Consider the following 16,233-nt stretch of genomic DNA (forward strand, 5'->3'; position numbering starts at 1 on the left):
AATGCAGACAATTTATTATGTACACATGTTGTATTCAATGTGTCTTTGATTACCTTCATCTTCTAATGCTTGTTCTGTCCTCTGCTGTTCTGTTCGAGTTGTGCTCAAAAGGTATGGGTGGAAAAATGAAAAAGACCAAGTCAGCCAAAACTCATAAAGAGTGAAAAATATAAAATGTCATTGCATCAATCATGATTCAGTAATAAAAATGTTGGTGTCCTGTATCAACCTCTCTTCAATGTCTATACCTTTTAGATATGAAAAGGATTCTGCTGTCCATTTGGAACAACCTGATGTGGACTCAAGCAGTAGGTGAAAAGAAAACTCTACATGACCAAACAGAATCTTAGAGAATATTGCACACTAGTGTCACACCAATTACTGTTTAATGCAGACAATTTATTATGTACACATGTTGTATTCATTGTGTCTTTGATTACCTTCATCTTCTAATGCTTGTTCTGTCCTCTGCTGTTCCGTTCGAGTTGTGCTCAAAAGGTATGGGTGGAAAAATGAAAAAGACCAAGTCAGCCAAAACTCATAAAGAGTGAAAAATATAAAATGTCATTGCATCAATCATGATTCAGTAATGAAAATATTGGTGTCCTGCATGACACTCTCTTCAATGTCTATACCTTTTAGATATGAAAAAGATTCTGCTGTCCATTTGAAAGAACCTGATGTGGACTTAAACAGTAGGTGAAAAGAAAACTCTACATGACCAAACAGAATCTTACAGAATATTGCACACTAGTGTCACACCAATTACTGTTTAATGCTGACAATTTATTATGTACACATGTTGTATTCAATGTGTCTTTGATTACCTTCATCTTCTAATGCTTGTTCTGTCTTCTGCTGTTCTGTTCGAGTTGTGCTCAAAAGGTATAGGTGGAAAAATGAAAAAGACCAAGTCAGCCAAAACTCATAAAGAGTGAAAAATATAAAAAAGTCATTGCATCAATCATGATTCAGTAATAAAAATGTTGGTGTCCTGTATCAACCTCTCTTCAATGTCTTTACCTTTTAGATATGAAAGGATTCTGCTGTCCATTTGGAAAAACCTGATGTGGACTCAAGCAGTAGGTGAAAAGAAAACTCTACATGACCAAACAGAATCTTACAGAATATTGCACAGTAGTGTCACACCAATTACTGTTTAATGCTGACAATTTATTATGTACACATGTTGTATTCAATGTGTCTTTGATTACCTTCATCTTCTAATGCTTGTTCTGTCCTCTGCTGTTCCGTTCGAGTTGTGCTCAAAATGTATGGGTGGAAAAATGAAAAAGACCAAGTCAGACAAAACTCATAAAGAGTGAAAAATATAAAATGTCATTGCATCAATCATGATTCAGTAATAAAAATGTTGGTGTCCTGTATCGAATTCTCTTTAATGTCTTTACCTTTTACATATGAAAAGGATTCTGCTGTCCATTTGGAAGAACCTGATGTGGACTCAAGCAGTAGGTGAAAAGAAAACTCTACATGACCAAACAGAATCTTACAGAATACAGGTGCTGGTCTTTTATTAGTTCCACAAATTAATAAGGTAACAGTAGGGGGAAGAGCCTTTTCTTATAAGGCCCCCCAGATTTCTCACGCCGAAAAAAAAAATCTAGTTTATTTACCTCTGATCCTTATCTATGATTCAATGAGTTACTAGTTCGCTCTGGCACCAACCACTGGCGATCGATCGATCGCGATATAATACTTAATTTGTGTCCATTTTACACCCCGCCCGGTAACAATTCACGTTCGCTGACCCCCCCATTTGATTGGTTGTGCTGCAGCTCATGCACACACACATACACACACACACAACGTACAGAGTGTGGAAAAGCAGAGGACCGGTCTGCGTCAGAAGGACGGAAATGAAATTAATGGGGTGCACTTTATAAATATTAATATGCGTTTTAAAATTTAGATTTGGGGTAAAAAAATCAAGTCTTTGCAAGTAAACAGGTTCAAGTCCAATTCAAGTCCCAAGTTATTGGTGTAAAAGTCCAAGTCAAGTCTAAGTCTCTGAATATTTTTTCAAGTCAGGTCAAAAGTCTTAATATTAATGACTCGAGTCTGACTCGAGTCCAAGTCATGTGACTCGAGTCCCCACCTCTGATGACAACATTCAGTAGCCTATAACTCCTTCTCCTACTTTACGGTCTTTTACTGTCTTCATTGTAGGCCTATATTGATTTACTAATTGCAAAATATATGCAACAAGGCCTGCAGTCAGTGGAGGGTAAACAGAAGTTACCTGAAGGACATGACTGTATATTGGATATGAATTAATTCAGAGGTGGGACCAAGTCAGTGTTTTGCAAGTCTCAAGTAAGTCCAAGTCTTTATCCTCAAGTCCCGAGTCAAGTCTCAAGCAAAGACAGTCAAGTCAAGTCAAGTCTCGAGTCAAGACAGGCAACAGTCAAGTCAAGTCCCAAGTCTGAAACTTGGAATTTCAAGTCCTTTCGAGTCTTTTTTTTTTTAACCAATGTTGCAGGTATATTTTAAATGTAAATAATAGACATGTGTTCTTTTTTAAATCTGTATTCTCCTCAAATCTTGATAAAACACGTGCAACTGAAAACACAAAGTATAAAACAAATTTAAATTACACCTCTTTATTGCACAGTTCAATTTGTTAAAATTAGCTGCAAAAATATTCATACTTTAAACTACAATTTTCCAGAAATAAATATTCTGTGAAAAAGTCATAAGTAGAACTCCATGTTCAAATAAAAAGTGCTGATATTTTCACAGTACAATACAAAGAACCATAACAGCATTTTTCCCTCTCTTCTCTTATCTGGTTTCTTGGAGAACATGTGTGTCCATATGTGAGTGACACAAGACAAACAAATATAAGAACTGAACAATGAACAGGAATCAGGAATGCAACTTTAGACATTTCAGTAAACTATTCTGCATTGCATTTGCAAAAGACCAAACTGGCCAAAAGTCTGTATGTCATTTGTGCACGATGAGGCCGTAGAATGATGTCCCCATAGCTGAAAACTCGCTCCACTTTTGTCAATATTTTTTTTTCTCGACGTAGATGTCTTCAAATACACAATCCATGCTGAGATAGAACTGGATATGATGGTGACAGAGAGAGGCTCTCTTCCCTGAGTTCAGATACAGAACCCCGGGTTGCCAACTCTCACGCATTGAGCGTGAGACACATGCATTTGACTGTCTTCACACGCTCTCACGCCACACATCCGATTTCAATCAATCAATCAAATTTTATTTATATAGCGCTTTTTACAACAGTTGTTGTCACAAAGCAGCTTTACAAGTGCCGAGTCCTAGCCCCCAGTGAGCAAGCCAAGGGCGACAGTGGCAAGGAAAAACTCCCTAGTTTTTTGCATGAGGAAGAAACCTTGAGAGGAACCAAGACTCAGGAGGGGAACCCTTCCTCCTCTGGCCGACACCGGTCACCATGACAACAACAACAATTTAAACAGAAAGAAATAAAGAAAAGGAAAAGATGTAGTAATGTCCATCATGGTGTAGGCTCATCCGGTCAGGCAGTAGGTGGCTGGCACTGGATGGATCGCTTGTCTCTCCTCATCTCATTTTTCCTCGAGCAGGCGGGCAGCCATGTGGAGAAAATAAAACAGGGAAAATTAGCTCTGTATGAGGACATATACAGGACAGATAAAATTAAACACATTTCAGGAGTGTGGCAGCAACTCCGGCATTAAGTTAAACTATTACAGCCTAGCTAAAAAGGCAGAACCAGAAGGTAACATAGGCTTGGGGGCATTCTGAGACAATGGCATCCATCCACTGCCCTGTCAACAAACTTGAGTGACCACGAGCAGTGACAGGACGACAGCACCAGCGCCCCAGTCTACCATAAAACCCTTCGTCTATAAACCCCTGGATCTGTACATTTATCTAAGGGGGGATATTAATTATCAAACGCTAAACCAAATAGGTGGGTTTTCAACCTAGACTTAAAGATTTTGACTGTGTCAGAGTCCCGTATGCAATTTGGAAGGTTGTTCCAAAGCTGGGGGGCGTTATAAGAAAAGGCTCTTCCCCCGTATTGATTTTAAAATTCTATTATTAACATATAAAGCACTGCACGGGCTTGCTCCTGAATACCTCCAGGAACTTATTTCCTACTATGAACCCCCACGTCCACTAAGATCACAGAGTGCTGGTCTTTTATTAGTTCCACAAATGAATGAGGTAACAGTAGGGGGAAGAGCCTTTTCTTATAAGGCCCCCCAGATTTCTCACGCCGAAAAAAAAAATCTAGTTTATTTACCTCTGATCCTTATCTATGATTCAATGAGTTACAAGTTCGCTCCGGCAACAACCACTGGCGATCGATCGCGATATAATACTTAATTTGTGTCCATTTTACACCCCGCCCGGTAACAATTCACGTTGTGACTCGAGTCCCCACCTCTGGTCTATACCTTTTAGATATGAAAAGGATTCTGCTGTCCATTTGGAAGAACTTGATGTGGACTCAAGCAGTAGGTGAAAAGAAAACTCTACATGACCAAACAGAATCTTACAGAATATTGCACACTAGTGTCACACCAATTACTGTTTAATGCAGACAATTTATTATGTACACATGTTGTATTCAATGTGTCTTTGATTACCTTCATCTTCTAATGCTTGTTCTGTCCTCTGCTGTTCCGTTCGAGTTGTGCTCAAAAGGTATGGGTAGAAAAATGAAAAAGACCAAGTCAGCCAAAACTCATAAAGAGTGAAAAATATAAAATGTCATTGCATAAATCATGATTCAGTAATGAAAATATTGGTGTCCTGCATGACACTCTCTTCAATGTCTATACCTTTTAGATATGAAAAAGATTCTGCTGTCCATTTGAAAGAACCTGATGTGGACTTAAACAGTAGGTGAAAAGAAAACTCTACATGACCAAACAGAATCTTACAGAATATTGCACACTAGTGTCACACCAATTACTGTTTAATGCTGACAATTTATTATGTACACATGTTGTATTCATTGTGTCTTTGATTACCTTCATCTTCTAATGCTTGTTCTGTCTTCTGCTGTTCTGTTCGAGTTGTGCTCAAAAGGTATAGGTGGAAAAATGAAAAAGACCAAGTCAGCCAAAACTCATAAAGAGTGAAAAATATAAAAAAGTCATTGCATCAATCATGATTCAGTAATAAAAATGTTGGTGTCCTGTATCAACCTCTCTTCAATGTCTTTACCTTTTAGATATGAAAGGATTCTGCTGTCCATTTGGAAAAACCTGATGTGGACTCAAGCAGTAGGTGAAAAGAAAACTCTACATGACCAAACAGAATCTTACAGAATATTGCACAGTAGTGTCACACCAATTACTGTTTAATGCTGACAATTTATTATGTACACATGTTGTATTCAATGTGTCTTTGATTACCTTCATCTTCTAATGCTTGTTCTGTCCTCTGCTGTTCCGTTCGAGTTGTGCTCAAAAGGTATGGGTGGAAAAATGAAAAAGACCAAGTCAGACAAAACTCATAAAGAGTGAAAAATATAAAATGTCATTGCATCAATCATGATTCAGTAATAAAAATGTTGGTGTCCTGTATCGAATTCTCTTTAATGTCTTTACCTTTTACATATGAAAAGGATTCTGCTGTCCATTTGGAAGAACCTGATGTGGACTCAAGCAGTAGGTGAAAAGAAAACTCTACATGACCAAACAGAATCTTACCGAATACAGGTGCTGGTCTTTTATTAGTTCCACAAATTAATAAGGTAACAGTAGGGGGAAGAGCCTTTTCTTATAAGGCCCCCCAGATTTCTCACGCCGAAAAAAAAAATCTAGTTTATTTACCTCTGATCCTTATCTATGATTCAATGAGTTACTAGTTCGCTCTGGCACCAACCACTGGCGATCGATCGATCGCGATATAATACTTAATTTGTGTCCATTTTACACCCCGCCCGGTAACAATTCACGTTCGCTGACCCCCCCATTTGATTGGTTGTGCTGCAGCTCATGCACACACACATACACACACACACAACGTACAGAGTGTGGAAAAGCAGAGGACCGGTCTGCGTCAGAAGGACGGAAATGAAATTAATGGGGTGCACTTTATAAATATTAATATGCGTTTTAAAATTTAGATTTGGGGTAAAAAAATCAAGTCTTTGCAAGTAAACAGGTTCAAGTCCAATTCAAGTCCCAAGTTATTGGTGTAAAAGTCCAAGTCAAGTCTAAGTCTCTGAATATTTTTTCAAGTCAGGTCAAAAGTCTTAATATTAATGACTCGAGTCTGACTCGAGTCCAAGTCATGTGACTCGAGTCCCCACCTCTGATGGCAACTAAAAATATGCCCTGTTGGCTATCAGCAGTGTTGGGTAAGTTACTTTTAAAAAGTAATCCGTTACAGTTACAAGTTACCTTGTTTAAAATGTAATTGTAGTGTAACTTTTCTGATTACTTTTGAAAAGTAATGTAACTAATTACTTTTGGATTACATTTTGATTACTTTAAGGTTTAAATGAGTATTGACGCATGATCAATATTTAATTTTTGAGAACTGACAGTGTGAACCTTAAAAGAGTACTAAGCTGAGAGAGAATTGCTGACAGGCAATCACAGGAGGTCCACAAGAAGAGATGCCTGCACCAGGCATGTAAGATCAGACTACTGTCATCGGGCCATGCTCTTTTCTGCTCCTCCCCCAGGCTCTACCATTTTCACAGTTTGCGGACTAACACAAGCAGGTTCAGAAACCACTTCTTTCCCACAGCGGTCACCTTATTGAACTCTTCCCAAAGACCATTCTTTCCTTCCCCTCTATCCATACCTTACCATCCATACAAAATCTGTACAGTGTTCCTCTTCAATTCACATCTGTATAGCCCTATCTACAGTGGTATAGGATAATCTGTATGATTCCATCTGTATTTATCACATTTATTTATGCCATGCTATTTTTCTTTGCCCTGTGCATTGTACTGCCATAACTACATTACACACACATGCATTTCCCTAGGTAATTTATCTACTCTGCACATATCTATTAACCATCTTTACTTACACTAGCTGTAACTAACTGCATTGTATCTCTAAATACTGCATTCTATACAATCTGCACGTGTTGCACTTGATTAGATACCAAACTGCATTTCATTACTTCATACAAATTTAATTCAAATGTATTGCTTGTCGAACGGTAGGTCTAAGATAGGTCCAATGATAGCCTACCAATTGGGTAGGCTAGGTCGTGTCATAGACATCGACAAACGTTTTTCCAACACCAAACAGTAATAAATATTCATTTGATACCGTCTGTCATTGTCTCTAATAGTCATGTATGATTCCAGCGAATACCTGTTTAGGACTTTAAACAGCTAATTTGGTTAGCCTGTAAATCAAGCTAGCATGCTAAAGAACAAACACATTCAAGTGAATGGTAGTAGCTAGCCTAGCAGGTAGCTAACTGTGGAAACCACAGTGTGACGGTCAGCATACCTTGCTGTTAGCTCGCTTACAACCTCAATAGTGGTTGCCTTCTGATCGGAAATAAACCTCCAAACTCCGAAATTTACACAAAGGCTTGGCATAATCACAAATAGTTGCCGATGGTGGCACATGGTTCACATTTATTGACAACACGAAAACAAAACAAACGCTTCTTAAATGTCCAGTGCTTGAAGGCGTCTGTCATTGCTGCTTGAGCTGAAACTGAACCGCGCGTTTGCAAGCGGGAAACAAGCGGCAAACGGCGATGTAGGGCGCAAAGCAATAAAAATATCATTAAATATTTCGCAAAGGTTTTTGTTTATATTTTTAAAATGTAACTAAAATTATAAGATATACATGAACGAAATCATTTAACTGAATTCATGAAGTCATTTAACTGTTCATGATGCCGAAATGAACTTGATATTCATTCGATAATTTACATACATGTTATGATAATATGTATATATATTCAGATTGAGGAGAAAAAATAACGTTGATACATGGCAACTAAAAATAGGCCCTGTTGGCTATCAGGCACCGGTCAGATCAGCACTGGGCTTTTTTTTTTTTTTTTTTTTTTTTTTTTTGTTTTTGTCTTTTTTTCGTTTTTTTGGTATACCTTTTTTTGTTACACTTAATCTAGCGTGGGGTTCGAACCCGGGTCTTGCTGACCCAAGTGCTTCAATGACCAGTGCCCTACCCATTAGGCCAACATAGGGCCGCTTACGGATCAAAATTCATAATATACAAAGTTAAAATACACGACATATGCGCATGCGCATTGCGATTACGACGTCAGGATATCCGGCACATTTCAAATTCTGTGCATTGACATAATGTCATGAGATGGACTGAACAGCTTTTGTATAGTGGAAAGGTGATTTTGATATACACGAAGGAAGTCATTTAAATAAAGTCATGAAGTCATTTAACTGTCCAAGGTGCTGAAATGAACTTGATATTCATTGGATATTTTACGTATATATTATAAATAATGCATAGTTCGATTTTTCAGATTGAACAAAAAAAAAAAAAAAAAAAAACCGGTAGTGGCAACTAAAAATGTGCCCTGTTGGCTATCAGGCACCGGTGAGGTGGGCACTGGGTATTGATCTATTGGCCCTTGTGATCCTCCTGTAACTGAGCCCGTCATTCTCATCACTGTCATTAAGAAACCTAGCGCAGCGCGTTTCCTCTCGGCTCCTTGATCCAGGGCCTCCACGCTCAATATCATTATTGAAGTTATGGGGTCACACACCCGGTGGCGGATTTGAACTCTCGTCGTTCTGCGTGACTGACCAGTGCGCTACCCATTACGCCAAGAACGGGCAATGTCAAAGGTCAAAAATTCATAATATACAAAGATAAAATATTCGAAACGTGCGCATGCGCATTGCGATTATGCCGTGACACCGCACCAACGGATAAACCTCTCAAAGAAGCCTATGTTTCAAGCACAAAGTGGACTTTTGCTTTCTTTCCATTTTATTTCACCTATAGTTATAGTTTGAAACGATTTATCGTATTAAATTACTAATTTCATCAGGCGTTTTAAGAACCCACCTTGAATTAACCTTCATTTTATGATTACTTTCATTCCATAAACCCCAGGCGCTTATTTGGATTGAAACATTAGTCCCATGACCAACACACTTTTGTATCCACACTTTTTGTAGTTTTTAAAACAGACTATTCATATATAAGGCCACTGGAAACATGTCAGCACCGGCTAAGTCTCTTTATTAAGAGCTGAGCAGATCTCTCCAAAAGCCGCCGGGCGCAGTGGCGCGTACCTGTAATCCACGTTACTTGGAGGCTGAGCTTGGAGGAGCTTGTGAGTTCGGGGCTTCTGGGCTGCACCGCGCTGTGTTGATCGGTTGTCCGCACTAAGCTCGCTGTCGATATGGTGTCCCTGAGGGAGCTTCGGGCCACCAGGTCGGAAACAGAGCAGGTCAAAGCCCCCTTACCGATCAGTAGTGGGAGCGCATCTGAGAACAGACGCTGAAGCGCAGCCCGAGCGATAAAGTGTGACCGAACCTTTTACAGCGCACCTGTCTGACTTTTGTGCTGGAACCTGCTTGACTGATTTTATGTCTAAAACTCATCTCAACGTGTTTGATTAGCTCGTTAATTTAGCATCAGAATTAAAGTGATAATTTCGTGCCAAATCTGAGGCTAACAAAAACTGTTTGGATTTTAACTGGCAGATTACGAGCAAAATGAGTTAACCACAACAGCAATGAACTCATTTTATTGCCTTGTAAAGCATATAAAATTATAAAATTGTTGTGATTTCTGGAACATTCCAAATTCGGCACGTTGATAATGCGATAGGATTCAGTGCAATGTTGATATTGATATACATGAACGAAATCATTTAACTGAATTCATGAAGTCATTTAACTGTCCATGATGCCGAAATGAACTTGATATTCATTCGATAATTTACATACACGTTATGATAATATGTATATATAACAGTGGCGTGCACACATAGACATCAGGTGGTGCTAAAGCACCACCAACTCTGCCCTTTATCAACGAAAGTGCCCTTTTGAAACTTCGTTTTTTTTTTTATTATTATTATCATTTTACTGAGGTCGGCTTGAAATGATCTTTTGAAAGCCTGAGCGATTAAAAACAATGCCCTGAAATGAGCCACCACCTCACACACCCGACCTCTCTCTTCCTTTAACACCAGATGCGCTGCAGCAGTTCAGTTCAGCGAGTGGAAGGAAGCGTCTTCAGCACAGCACACACGCTCACAGATAGACTTCTTCTCCCGTCCCCACCAGCCAGGTCACATACACATCAAGTCAAATCGTACCGTTTGCCCTCTAAGCCCAACGTGAAATCATTTTCTTGTGTTGTAAAATGTCTCATACAGCACTAAACTACTAAGCATTTTTAGCCGACTGGTCACCTGATAAACTAGTCGCACTAGCCCAAATCAATGATAGATAACGTGAGGACGACCACATACAAATAATTAAGGTAGTTTGCAAATCTATGTGTTAAGCTGAACGTCTTCTGTTGTATAGGTTTTGTTAGGCAACATAAATTACATTCATTTGTGAAAGAAGAAACGGGAAGTTCCCCATTACCTGTGAAAAATGCCCATCTGCATTCATGTAATGACAACATTCAGTAGCCTATAACTCCTTCTCCTACTTTACGGTCTTTTACTGTCTTCATTGTAGGCCTATATTGATTTACTAATTGCAAAATATATGCAACAAGGCCTGCAGTCAGTGGAGGGTAAACAGAAGTTACCTGAAGGACATGACTGTATATTGGATATGAATTAATTCAGAGGTGGGACCAAGTCAGTGTTTTGCAAGTCTCAAGTAAGTCCAAGTCTTTATCCTCAAGTCCCGAGTCAAGTCTCAAGCAAAGACAGTCAAGTCAAGTCAAGTCTCGAGTCAAGACAGGCAACAGTCAAGTCAAGTCCCAAGTCTGAAACTTGGAATTTCAAGTCCTTTCGAGTCTTTTTTTTTTTAACCAATGTTGCAGGTATATTTTAAATGTAAATAATAGACATGTGTTCTTTTTTAAATCTGTATTCTCCTCAAATCTTGATAAAACACGTGCAACTGAAAACACAAAGTATAAAACAAATTTAAATTACACCTCTTTATTGCACAGTTCAATTTGTTAAAATTAGCTGCAAAAATATTCATACTTTAAACTACAATTTTCCAGAAATAAATATTCTGTGAAAAAGTCATAAGTAGAACTCCATGTTCAAATAAAAAGTGCTGATATTTTCACAGTACAATACAAAGAACCATAACAGCATTTTTCCCTCTCTTCTCTTATCTGGTTTCTTGGAGAACATGTGTGTCCATATGTGAGTGACACAAGACAAACAAATATAAGAACTGAACAATGAACAGGAATCAGGAATGCAACTTTAGACATTTCAGTAAACTATTCTGCATTGCATTTGCAAAAGACCAAACTGGCCAAAAGTCTGTATGTCATTTGTGCACGATGAGGCCGTAGAATGATGTCCCCATAGCTGAAAACTCGCTCCACTTTTGTCAATATTTTTTTTTCTCGACGTAGATGTCTTCAAATACACAATCCATGCTGAGATAGAACTGGATATGATGGTGACAGAGAGAGGCTCTCTTCCCTGAGTTCAGATACAGAACCCCGGGTTGCCAACTCTCACGCATTGAGCGTGAGACACATGCATTTGACTGTCTTCACACGCTCTCACGCCACACATCCGATTTCAATCAATCAATCAAATTTTATTTATATAGCGCTTTTTACAACAGTTGTTGTCACAAAGCAGCTTTACAAGTGCCGAGTCCTAGCCCCCAGTGAGCAAGCCAAGGGCGACAGTGGCAAGGAAAAACTCCCTAGTTTTTTGCATGAGGAAGAAACCTTGAGAGGAACCAAGACTCAGGAGGGGAACCCTTCCTCCTCTGGCCGACACCGGTCACCATGACAACAACAACAATTTAAACAGAAAGAAATAAAGAAAAGGAAAAGATGTAGTAATGTCCATCATGGTGTAGGCTCATCCGGTCAGGCAGTAGGTAGCTGGCACTGGATGGATCGCTTGTCTCTCCTCATCTCATTTTTCCTCGAGCAGGCGGGCAGCCATGTGGAGAAAATAAAACAGGGAAAATTAGCTCTGTATGAGGACATATACAGGACAGATAAAATTAAACACATTTCAGGAGTGTGGCAGCAACTCCGGCATTAAGTTAAACTATTACAGCCTAGCTAAAAAGGCAGAACCAGAAGGTAACATAGGCTTGGGGGCATTCTGAGACAATGGCATCCATCCACTGCCCTGTCAACAAACTTGAGTGACCACGAGCAGTGACAGGACGACAGCACCAGCGCCCCAGTCTACCATAAAACCCTTCGTCTATAAACCCCTGGATCTGTACATTTATCTAAGGGGGGATATTAATTATCAAACGCTAAACCAAATAGGTGGGTTTTCAACCTAGACTTAAAGATTTTGACTGTGTCAGAGTCCCGTATGCAATTTGGAAGGTTGTTCCAAAGCTGGGGGGCGTTATAAGAAAAGGCTCTTCCCCCGTATTGATTTTAAAATTCTATTATTAACATATAAAGCACTGCACGGGCTTGCTCCTGAATACCTCCAGGAACTTATTTCCTACTATGAACCCCCACGTCCACTAAGATCACAGAGTGCTGGTCTTTTATTAGTTCCACAAATGAATGAGGTAACAGTAGGGGGAAGAGCCTTTTCTTATAAGGCCCCCCAGATTTCTCACGCCGAAAAAAAAAATCTAGTTTATTTACCTCTGATCCTTATCTATGATTCAATGAGTTACAAGTTCGCTCCGGCAACAACCACTGGCGATCGATCGCGATATAATACTTAATTTGTGTCCATTTTACACCCCGCCCGGTAACAATTCACGTTGTGACTCGAGTCCCCACCTCTGGTCTATACCTTTTAGATATGAAAAGGATTCTGCTGTCCATTTGGAAGAACTTGATGTGGACTCAAGCAGTAGGTGAAAAGAAAACTCTACATGACCAAACAGAATCTTACAGAATATTGCACACTAGTGTCACACCAATTACTGTTTAATGCAGACAATTTATTATGTACACATGTTGTATTCAATGTGTCTTTGATTACCTTCATCTTCTAATGCTTGTTCTGTCCTCTGCTGTTCCGTTCGAGTTGTGCTCAAAAGGTATGGGTGGAAAAATGAAAAAGACCAAGTCAGCCAAAACTCATAAAGAGTGAAAAAAATAAAATGTCATTGCATCAATCATGATTCAGTAATAAAAATGTTGGTGTCCTGTATCAACCTCTCTTCAATGTCTATACCTTTTAGATATGAAAAGGATTCTGCTGTCCATTTGGAACAACCTGATGTGGACTCAAGCAGTAGGTGAAAAGAAAACTCTACATGACCAAACAGAATCTTAGAGAATATTGCACACTAGTGTCACACCAATTACTGTTTAATGCAGACAATTTATTATGTACACATGTTGTATTCATTGTGTCTTTGATTACCTTCATCTTCTAATGCTTGTTCTGTCCTCTGCTGTTCCGTTCGAGTTGTGCTCAAAAGGTATGGGTAGAAAAATGAAAAAGACCAAGTCAGCCAAAACTCATAAAGAGTGAAAAATATAAAATGTCATTGCATAAATCATGATTCAGTAATGAAAATATTGGTGTCCTGCATGACACTCTCTTCAATGTCTATACCTTTTAGATATGAAAAAGATTCTGCTGTCCATTTGAAAGAACCTGATGTGGACTTAAACAGTAGGTGAAAAGAAAACTCTACATGACCAAACAGAATCTTACAGAATATTGCACACTAGTGTCACACCAATTACTGTTTAATGCTGACAATTTATTATGTACACATGTTGTATTCAATGTGTCTTTGATTACCTTCATCTTCTAATGCTTGTTCTGTCTTCTGCTGTTCTGTTCGAGTTGTGCTCAAAAGGTATAGGTGGAAAAATGAAAAAGACCAAGTCAGCCAAAACTCATAAAGAGTGAAAAATATAAAAAAGTCATTGCATCAATCATGATTCAGTAATAAAAATGTTGGTGTCCTGTATCAACCTCTCTTCAATGTCTTTACCTTTTAGATATGAAAGGATTCTGCTGTCCATTTGGAAAAACCTGATGTGGACTCAAGCAGTAGGTGAAAAGAAAACTCTACATGACCAAACAGAATCTTACAGAATATTGCACAGTAGTGTCACACCAATTACTGTTTAATGCTGACAATTTATTATGTACACATGTTGTATTCAATGTGTCTTTGATTACCTTCATCTTCTAATGCTTGTTCTGTCCTCTGCTGTTCCGTTCGAGTTGTGCTCAAAAGGTATGGGTGGAAAAATGAAAAAGACCAAGTCAGACAAAACTCATAAAGAGTGAAAAATATAAAATGTCATTGCATCAATCATGATTCAGTAATAAAAATGTTGGTGTCCTGTATCGAATTCTCTTTAATGTCTTTACCTTTTACATATGAAAAGGATTCTGCTGTCCATTTGGAAGAACCTGATGTGGACTCAAGCAGTAGGTGAAAAGAAAACTCTACATGACCAAACAGAATCTTACAGAATACAGGTGCTGGTCTTTTATTAGTTCCACAAATTAATAAGGTAACAGTAGGGGGAAGAGCCTTTTCTTATAAGGCCCCCCAGATTTCTCACGCCGAAAAAAAAAATCTAGTTTATTTACCTCTGATCCTTATCTATGATTCAATGAGTTACTAGTTCGCTCTGGCACCAACCACTAGGCGATCGATCGATCGCGATATAATACTTAATTTGTGTCCATTTTACACCCCGCCCGGTAACAATTCACGTTCGCTGACCCCCCCATTTGATTGGTTGTGCTGCAGCTCATGCACACACACATACACACACACACAACGTACAGAGTGTGGAAAAGCAGAGGACCGGTCTGCGTCAGAAGGACGGAAATGAAATTAATGGGGTGCACTTTATAAATATTAATATGCGTTTTAAAATTTAGATTTGGGGTAAAAAAATCAAGTCTTTGCAAGTAAACAGGTTCAAGTCCAATTCAAGTCCCAAGTTATTGGTGTAAAAGTCCAAGTCAAGTCTAAGTCTCTGAATATTTTTTCAAGTCAGGTCAAAAGTCTTAATATTAATGACTCGAGTCTGACTCGAGTCCAAGTCATGTGACTCGAGTCCCCACCTCTGATGGCAACTAAAAATATGCCCTGTTGGCTATCAGCAGTGTTGGGTAAGTTACTTTTAAAAAGTAATCCGTTACAGTTACAAGTTACCTTGTTTAAAATGTAATTGTAGTGTAACTTTTCTGATTACTTTTGAAAAGTAATGTAACTAATTACTTTTGGATTACATTTTGATTACTTTAAGGTTTAAATGAGTATTGACGCATGATCAACATTTAATTTTTGAGAACTGACAGTGTGAACCTTAAAAGAGTACTAAGCTGAGAGAGAATTGCTGACAGGCAATCACAGGAGGTCCACAAGAAGAGATGCCTGCACCAGGCATGTAAGATCAGACTACTGTCATCGGGCCATGCTCTTTTCTGCTCCTCCCCCAGGCTCTACCATTTTCACAGTTTGCGGACTAACACAAGCAGGTTCAGAAACCACTTCTTTCCCACAGCGGTCACCTTATTGAACTCTTCCCAAAGACCATTCTTTCCTTCCCCTCTATCCATACCTTACCATCCATCACAAAATCTGTACAGTGTTCCTCTTCAATTCACATCTGTATAGCCCTATCTACAGTGGTATAGGATAATCTGTATGATTCCATCTGTATTTATCACATTTATTTATGCCATGCTATTTTTCTTTGCCCTGTGCATTGTACTGCCATAACTACATTACACACACATGCATTTCCCTAGGTAATTTATCTACTCTGCACATATCTATTAACCATCTTTACTTACACTAGCTGTAACTAACTGCATTGTATCTCTAAATACTGCATTCTATACAATCTGCACGTGTTGCACTTGATTAGATACCAAACTGCATTTCATTACTTCATACAAATTTAATTCAAATGTATTGCTTGTCGAACGGTAGGTCTAAGATAGGTCCAATGATAGCCTACCAATTGGGTAGGCTAGGTCGTGTCATAGACATCGACAAACGTTTTTCCAACACCAAACAGTAATAAATATTCATTTGATACCGTCTGTCATTGTCTCTAATAGTCATGTATGATTCCAGCGAATACCTGTTTAGGACTTTAAACAGCTAATTTGGTTAGCCTGTAA

Source organism: Brachyhypopomus gauderio, unplaced genomic scaffold (genome assembly GCF_052324685.1).
Source record: "Brachyhypopomus gauderio isolate BG-103 unplaced genomic scaffold, BGAUD_0.2 sc212, whole genome shotgun sequence".
NCBI classification, from domain to species: Eukaryota; Metazoa; Chordata; class Actinopteri; order Gymnotiformes; family Hypopomidae; genus Brachyhypopomus; species Brachyhypopomus gauderio.